At 41.3% G+C, this 8,508-nt stretch overlaps 1 protein-coding gene across 3 annotated transcripts in view; it reads left to right on the forward strand.

Moving 5' to 3' along the window:
* SLC24A3 (solute carrier family 24 member 3) overlaps positions 1–8,508 on the forward strand; it is a 783,926-nt gene that overhangs the window by 504,771 nt on the left and 270,647 nt on the right. The gene's annotated exons all lie outside the window — the stretch shown is intronic.

The raw sequence follows: 8,508 nt of genomic DNA on the forward strand, positions 1-8,508 counted from the left end.
GTTACTTGTTCCTACTAAAATGTCTGAGGGAATATTTAAAAATTACCACTGAGTTCACCTGGTTTTGGGTGTTTAACTCTTCCTGGACTGTCCCTACAAAGTGTGGCATGGAGCAAATACCCAGCTTTCTTTCCCTCTCTATTTAGCCATCAGCAAAATTGTAAATTAGGGGAATTTTATGTCCAGCCCTGCTCCCTCCCCCTCTGGGAAGCAGTGGATGTAGCAGAAATGGTGCTGGCTTTGGAAACCAAGGACCTGAATAGGAATCCCAGTTTTGCTGGTCATGAGAACAAGGACATATCATTTGCCTTCTCTGTATCTCAGTTTCCTCTTTTAAAAAAAAGAGAGGATTGTACAAGATGATCTCACCAGTCCCTTCCAACTCAAATATTCTAAAATCACTCCCACTCCCCTTCTGCTTGCATGCTTCCATCCACTTCCCAAATATCTTTATCCTCAAAACTCACCTTTTAAAAGTGCTATTAGAAAGGCAATGTGATTAAAAGATGGGAAAACTTTATGAGGGACATATAATTCATCTTGGTTTATCCAAATAGGAAGATACTATCCCCATGACACTTGGTATGATTATATATATATATATAAAATGTGAGCTCACTGAGGGCAAGGATTGTCTATCTCTAGCACCTTTCATGGTGCCCCGTTATGTGTTTGGTATTTAATAAAGACTTTTACAATTAGATTTAATTGAGCTTCTATGGTGAGCAGCCCATTCTCATAAGCATTACTTGATTTTAAAGTGGAATCACAGAATTTCAGGGTCAGAGGGGACCTCAGCTGTCATCAATGCCGATCTGTCCCAGAAAAAAGGATCTCATTTGGAACATCCTCAGAAATCAGCCATTCAGCTTTCAGGTGAATACCTCCAGCCACACATTCAAACTTGTTACATTATTAGGCAGCCCCTTCCCCTTTTGTATAGCTATATTTTTCAAAGGAGCAGCTAGGTGGCCAAGTGGCTGTAGTGCCAGGCCTGGAGTGAGGAAGATTGCTCTGAATGAATTCAAATCTGGCCTCAGACTAGCTGTGTGACCCTGGGCAGGTCACTTAACTATGTTTGCCTCAGTTTCCTCATCTGTGAAATGAGCTGGAGAATGAAATAACAAACCTCTCCAGTATCTCTGCCAGGAAAACCCCAAATGGGGTCATGAAGAGTCAAATACAACCTGAAAACAACTGATTGTAAGAAATGGTCAGAAATTTCTTCTCAAGTCCAAATTTACCTCTTTATAACTTCTACCCATTGTTTCTGATATTTTTCCTCAAGAGAACCAAGTAAAAAAAAAATTATCCCTCTAACATTTGATAGCCCTTATAAAACTTGAAGACAATAGCCCCTTTATAATGTTATTACCTTCCCCTGTTAAAAAAGGAACTCCCTGAGAGTAGGGGCTTTTATATTTATTGCCTCAGGATATAGCAATGTGCTTTGCACACAGTGGGAGTTCAGTAAATATTTTTTCATTCATTCATTTCCCACCTCTAGCCTGTCTTCTCTTTCCTGGGCTAAAAGTCTTCTCTCAGTCAAAGTAAAGCAAAGTTTATTAAAGATTCACCATATTCAGGGTGGCTAGGTGGCTCAGTGAATAGAGCACCAGCCCTGGAGTCAGGAGGACCTGAGTTCAAATACGGCCTCAGACACTTGACGCACTTACTAGCTGTGTGACTTTGGGCAAGTTACTTAACCCCAATTGCCCTCCAAAAAGAAAAAAAAAAGATTCACCATATTGGGTAGATTCTTCAGGTGCCTAATTATCTGTGACCCTTGTATTGACAAGCAGGCCAGATCAATCTGATACAAAGTGAATCTGAGGTAGACTGAGTCTTAGCCCCTTCTTGGAGGCAAGAGGGATCTTATATACAGAAATATTGTGGGAGGGATCTAGGCGTGGTCTAGAGGAGGAGTTTGGGGAGGATGTTAAGGAGGAGCCAAGGAAGATCTTGATGGCACTGAGGTCAGACTCCAGGAATGGGATTAAGGGTGGGAAATAGCTGAAGGCTGCCTGGAGATGACAGACAATGGAGAACTTGGCTAGTTTAAGGGTAACGATTTGGGCATAGATATTTTGATAGGATCAAGGGTGGGAAGTAGCTGGACAATGGAGGGCTAGGCAAGGTTAAGAATAACAGAGATCTGGGCCAAACAATAAGGGAAGGCTTATGACCTCAGACAAATGCCTCATCAAGTGGAAAGATTCAAAGAGAGTTCAACGGGGTTCCCAGAGCCTGTACCCCATCAATACTAGTTTGTATGGCATGAACTTGAGTCCCTATGATATCCTTGTTGCCTACCTCTGGTTACTCTAGGGCTCATCACTGCCCTTCTTAAAAGGTGACTCCCCTCAAACCCTAAACTGAACACAATATTCTAGATGAGTCTGAAGAAGGAAGAATATAACAGAATTATCTCCTTATTCCAAGATGCTATTCCTCTCATTGGACAGTTACAGGAATGAGACTTAGGAAAGTATTTCTTCAAAGTCAAATGCAACTGTAAGCATGGAAGAATAAGAGGAGAGAAAAGATTTCCCCCTTACCCCCAGTTCACTTGACCTAAACACAGAAAATAAGGGGCAGGTAACAGAGGTAATGAGATGTTAATTTGTTAGTATCTAACTCTTTTATCCCCTCTCCAAGTATGAATGAGTTCTCCCTGATAGAATTAACAGAGCATCTGGCCTTGTTGGTGAAGATTGGTCATGAGATTGGCAGAAAGTGAGGGGCAGATAACAGAGGTAATGAAATATTAATTTGTTGGTATCTAACTCTGTTATCACTTTTCTGAGTTTGAAAGAGTGCTCCCTGATAGAAGAAGGGGAGCATCTGGACATTGTCAATGAAGATTGGCCTATGAATAAAAGAAAAGCTTGCTAGTCAGGCACAAATGTTCCAGACCTTCTAACACAGGGTTGGGGAACCTGCGGACTTAAGGCCACATGTAGTCTTCTAGGTCCTTAAGTGTGACCTTTCAACTGAATCAAAATTTTACAAAATCAGCATAATCAAAATTTGGATTCAGCCAAAAAGCCACACTTAAGGATCTAGAAGGTCACATGTGGCCTTAAGGCCACAGATTCCCCACTCTGGTCTAACACTCAAAGAATCTAGGGAGAGGGCATTATTTCACATTTCCCCTCTCTTCCCTGCAACAGCCAGGGTAATTTGAAGTAAAGTTACTTAATCTATAAAATACAATGCATCTGTGCCCTGGACTCATTCATTTTGTCCTAAAGAGTACCTTCTCACTTGACAGCCCCAATAAAACCAATCATTGAAAGCTTGTAGGAGTGGGTGAGCCTGACAGGATCAGGTGAGGCTGATCACACTTCTCAGGAAAAAGCAGAAAAATCTCCTGATTAAACACTAGAGTAGAGACATTCAGCTTCTAAGGAAGACCAAGGCCCTAAAACACAAATGCCTTGGGATAAAGCAATTGGAATCATTGAGTATCCCTCCCTTTCCTTCTCCAGACCATAGGGCACCACGTGGTGTTTTCTTTAGGGCACCTTGATCCTTTGGAAGTAGTTACTAGTACCTGATATCCTATAATTTTTTTCTTTCTTGACATTCTGGTCTGAGACAGCTGGAGACATTTCTTTCCCTTTTTCTAAGGTCTGGACTTCTATGCTCCATGGGAAGACTGAATATAATTTCATTATGAAAAGGCATCAAATTTCAGCTGATTCAGTTCAGTTTTTTGCTTTGAGGTTAAACATTTCAAAATTCTCTCTCTCTCCCTCCCTCCTCCCTTCTCTCTTTTCTTTTTCTTCCCCTTCTCCCTTCTCTTTCTTGTTCTTTCCTTCTTTCCCTCCCTCACTCTCTTCTTTTCTTCTTCTTTCCTTCTCTTCCTTTCCTCTTCTTCCTCTCTCCCTCTCCTTTCCTATCCTCTCTTTGGATCTCTCTATTTCCACCTTCACTGACCAGTGTCTCCCTGACATGAACATAGAGGACACCCTACCTTGAACTTTGGTTTCCACAGCCAAGAATGCATACTTCATAGGTGCCTCTACAATTATAAGTAACCAACTAGGTGTCATCTTGGGTGACCTTGGGTGTAGAAGAAGGAAAAGAAACCCCTAGCCAAACCCAACATGTAACAATCATCAAGAATTCCATATGCACACTGTGGTGAGGCAGATGCCAAGATGTGCAGTGTGCAAAGCCTTGAAATGGCCCTAGCCTAGCTTTAAAGTATGTGCATTTTTTTTTCAGTATAGGAGAATTATGCTACCAAAGCAGAAGCAGATTACAGGAATCTTGGGCAAGCCTGTGTGTCTTTCCACGGTCCCTGATGAATGTAGGCTGTAGCTGGTATTGACAGATCACTTAAAAGTTATGTTGATGATGATATGTAGATTACTGTTACTGGAAGACATTTAAATGCATTTCAAGAAGGAAAATTGCTTCCCAAGGAGACCAACCAACCTTGGCTCTCCTACTTGCTCAGAAAGAGTTGTAAGGAAGATTGAATTAACAGGATCTTTCTAGCATCTGCAGAAAGCATATTCTTTCTATAAAACCTGCTGCTAAGAAAGTTATTTGCCACCCCTCCCCATGGTATCATTAACATGCTATGTGTGAAGGAATATTTCACTGCCTCAAAAAGGTTTGAGAATTTAGGGGGAGATGTCCCAGACAGAGGGGCTGGAGGTGTCAGTGTAAAAAAAAAATGTAAACATCTTTGCCAGACTATCATGCATTAAAGAAAAAATTAGAACTGATAACTCCATTTTGATGGGGAATGCAAACATATATTGGACTCCATAAAGATATTGCTAGGAAATAGAATGTACAGGCAGGAAGCAAAAGGAAATTTCAGTGGCCCTAGTGGAGCGATTTCCATGAAGGGAAGCCCTATCAGAATGAGGGCATATTGGCATAGTTGGGGGAAAACTTCCAAGTTGGGAGAAGGTCAAGAAAAGAAGGGCATGGGGTGGCTAGGTGGCATAGTAAGTAAAGCGCTGGCCCTGGAGTCAGGAGGACCCAAGTTTGGTTCTGGCCTCAGACACTTAACACTCTCACACAAAAAAACTAGCCATGTAACCTTGGGCAAGTTACTTAACCCCAATTGCCCTCCAAAAAGAAAAAAAAAGGGCAGGATGGGAATGGAACCTGAAATGAACTTGCTGAGAAAAAGAAGAAAAAGAGATATGGTGAACCCCAAGTAGGGCCTGGGAGCATAGCTTCCCGATAGAAAAGCAGGCACAGGAGAGAAAGGAAGAGAAAATACCCAGCATAATTTGTTCCAGAGGTTAGAAAAATGTATGCTTTTTATAAAGGTCTATGGCATGGACCACAGAGAAAGAGCAGACAGAAAGAGACAATTTTTCTAGAGGCTAAATCAGTTGAATGATGGGGTTGGGGGTGGAATTGGACCAGCCATGGGATGACCAAGCATGATGGGGATTCTTAAGGTTTTGTAAGTCATGGATCGCTTTGTCAGTCTGATGAAGCCTATGGACCTTTTCTCAGAATGATGTTTTTGAATGAACAAAATAAAATATGTAAGATTGCAAAGGAAACCAAGTATATTAAAATGTAGTAATATATATATATATATATATATATATATTTTAAAGTTCACAGACCCCAGGTTAAGAACCTTTGAGCCAGCATAAAGGTTAAACCCAAAGGTGTTATGGGTCTGGTGAGATATCTAGAGAATGAAGGAGAATGATTAGAACTTGTGGCTGGAAGGTGCCATTTGGTCCGTTAAACCTGTGTTCCCACTTGAGGCAGTTGTGTGTGCCAGACCTATGATTTTGAGCAAAGCCAACTACATAAGATACATTGTGCTTATAGAGAACTTAAACTGTGTGTAGTCTTTAAAACTGAAATCCTTCCCACTTTGTCAAAGTTTAGTTGCACCTCTCAGTTATTTATATGTGCATGAATGCAATGGATGAGTTTCTGTGGGTGGGGATTAACAGATTGTTCAGTTTGGTCTTGGTTGAGTTCTTATAGGACATGATATTTCCAGGTCAACAGCTGGTCAGGGATGTGTCATACATGAGGGCTTGTCCATAGAGAAGGGGGTCTTCAATGGCCCAGTTGGCACAGAATCCTTTAAGGAAAAAGAAAAGTGAAGACCCCTGTCATATACAAAAGAAGGCACCACCAGGTTATCAAAATAGACTCTACAAAGGATCAGAGGTGAAAGGCATATCCACTTGACCGAGTCAAGTTGCTGGCAGCAAGATAGTGATGCTGTCTGAGAGAGGAGGCAGAAAGAATCAGGAGCTAAAACAAAAGTCACAGAATGGCCCAAAACAAGGCAAACAGAAGGAGTTCAAGTAATGTAAAACATTTTGCCATAACTTATAGCCAGTGAGCTGAAACCATGAACAGTTCTGCCATAGGATCATCAATTTAGGGTTGGAAGAGACCTCAGAGATCATCTAGTCCAAACCCCTCATTTTACAAAAGTGGAAATTGAAGTCACACAGGGCAGGGATTCAAACTGAAATTTTCTGATTCCAAATTTAGTGTACTTTCCATTAGTCAGTCAATCAATAAACATTTATTAAGCACTTACTATGTGCTTAATACAGGCAGTATAATGTGTGCTTTGAGTATAAAAAGAGACAAAATATAATCCCTGCCCTCAAGGAGCTTACAATCTAATAGGGGAGACAAGTAAATAAATATTTATGAGCTAGCTATAGAAAAGGTAAGTAGAAAAATAATTAAGAGGGAAGGCACTAGAATTACGAGGAGTTGGGGAAAGCTTTATGTAGACTGACATTTTAGTTGGGACTTAAAGAATGCCAGGGAAGCCAGGAAGCAGAAAGCCAGAGAAGATGCCCCTAGAGTGTGGCATAATGGAAAGAGTGCTAGATGGAACAGGAGATCTGAGTTCAAAGCTTTCCTTGGATACTTACTGTCTAGGTTCTCTACAGGACCTTTGTTTCTTTATCTGTAAAATGGGGGTGATACTTGCAGTACTTGCCTTGCTGTGATCAGCCAATCAGCAAGCATTTATTTATCATGGATCGGGTACTGCTTTAGGTGCTGGCATTACAAAGGCCAAAAGGAACCAGTCTCTGACCTTATTTTCCTCCAAACTGTCCCCGCCCATTAACTGGATCTGAAAACTGAATCTCTCTCTTTAGGAACCCTGGTTTTAATACAGCTGTTCATTTTTTCACTTCTCTGCCTCCGAGGGTCCATATTCTTTATTCCTCATTGCCACTTCCAGACACTTGCTGGGCCACCACCCCTTAACCAGGACCAATATTCTGGCTTCATTTTCCTCCCTTCCCAGTATTCAGGCTAGGGACAGTCACATTGCCAATGTCCTTTCCACTACTCTTTATTCCCTTACCCACCATTTCCTATCTGCTAACCCTCAATTCCAGGTTATCATTTTCCTCCTCTGTACCTACTCTGAATGAAATCAAGAAACTATGCTGACTGGATCCAGTACAGAATTCTGATTTCTACTGGATCCTGGAACTGCTGCAAAGCCATTCTTATAACTATCTCTGCTTTGATTCTCTAACATTCTACACAAAGGCTGCCTATTCTAAACTTTGGCTTTTCTCCCTGCACTCCCTCCCCTTTTAAGAGGTAGCCTTGTCTCCTATTCTACTGAGTGAAGCTATCTAAAGCAAAATTCCTTGTAGAGTAGAAAGAGAATGAAGAAAGAAAACAGAGGTTCAAATCCTGGCTCTGTTCATTATTACACATGTGACCTTGGACAAGTCATTGAGTTTCTTTGTATCTCAGTTCCTCCAATATATAAACATATCAAATGATTACTAAAGTCTCTTTTTCCAACTCTAAAACCTCACACCTTTCCCTCTTCCAACATGATTTCATCAAGAATAGCTCATGCCAAGATAACCTCATTTCTCTTTTTCAGCTGGATTACTGAACTAGTAGATCTGAGCAATGCTGTGATTGTTGAACTGTCCTCTGCCCAGGTCACCTCTGAGGTATCATCTCTCCCTGCTCCAATCCATCCTCCACAGAACTACCAGTGATTTTCCTAAAGTTTACGTCTGATGTGACCATTCCCTTTTTCAATGCCCTCCAGTTTCTCCCTATCTACCTCTAGGATAAAATTTAAACTCCTTTGTTTGGAACCGAAAGTCATTTACAAGCTGGCCCCCAGCTACCTTTCCAACCTTATTACACATTACTTCCCTTCTTGCATGGTAAGGTCTAGACCAACTGACTTCCTTGGCTATCTCTCATTCCTGGAGTACACTCATTCCTTATCTTCTATTCTTACAATCAATCCTTAGTCTCCCTCAAGACTTTCCTCAAACTCCACCTTTCACATAAAACATCCTTATTTCCTCAGCTGCCACTGTGCTCTCATCAACCACCTTCAATCTATTTTATATCACTCATCTCTCTCTCTCTCTCTCTCTCTCTCTCTCTCTCTCTCTCTCTCTCTCTCTCTCTTCTCTCTCTCTTCTCTCTCTCTCTCTCTCTCTCTCTCTCTCTCTCTCTCTCTCTCTCTCTCTCTCTCTCTCTCTC

Source organism: Petaurus breviceps, unplaced genomic scaffold (assembly GCF_028583685.1).
Source record: "Petaurus breviceps papuanus isolate PSGF00001 unplaced genomic scaffold, PetGlider_PUasm1.0 90919, whole genome shotgun sequence".
NCBI lineage: Eukaryota > Metazoa > Chordata > Mammalia > Diprotodontia > Petauridae > Petaurus > Petaurus breviceps.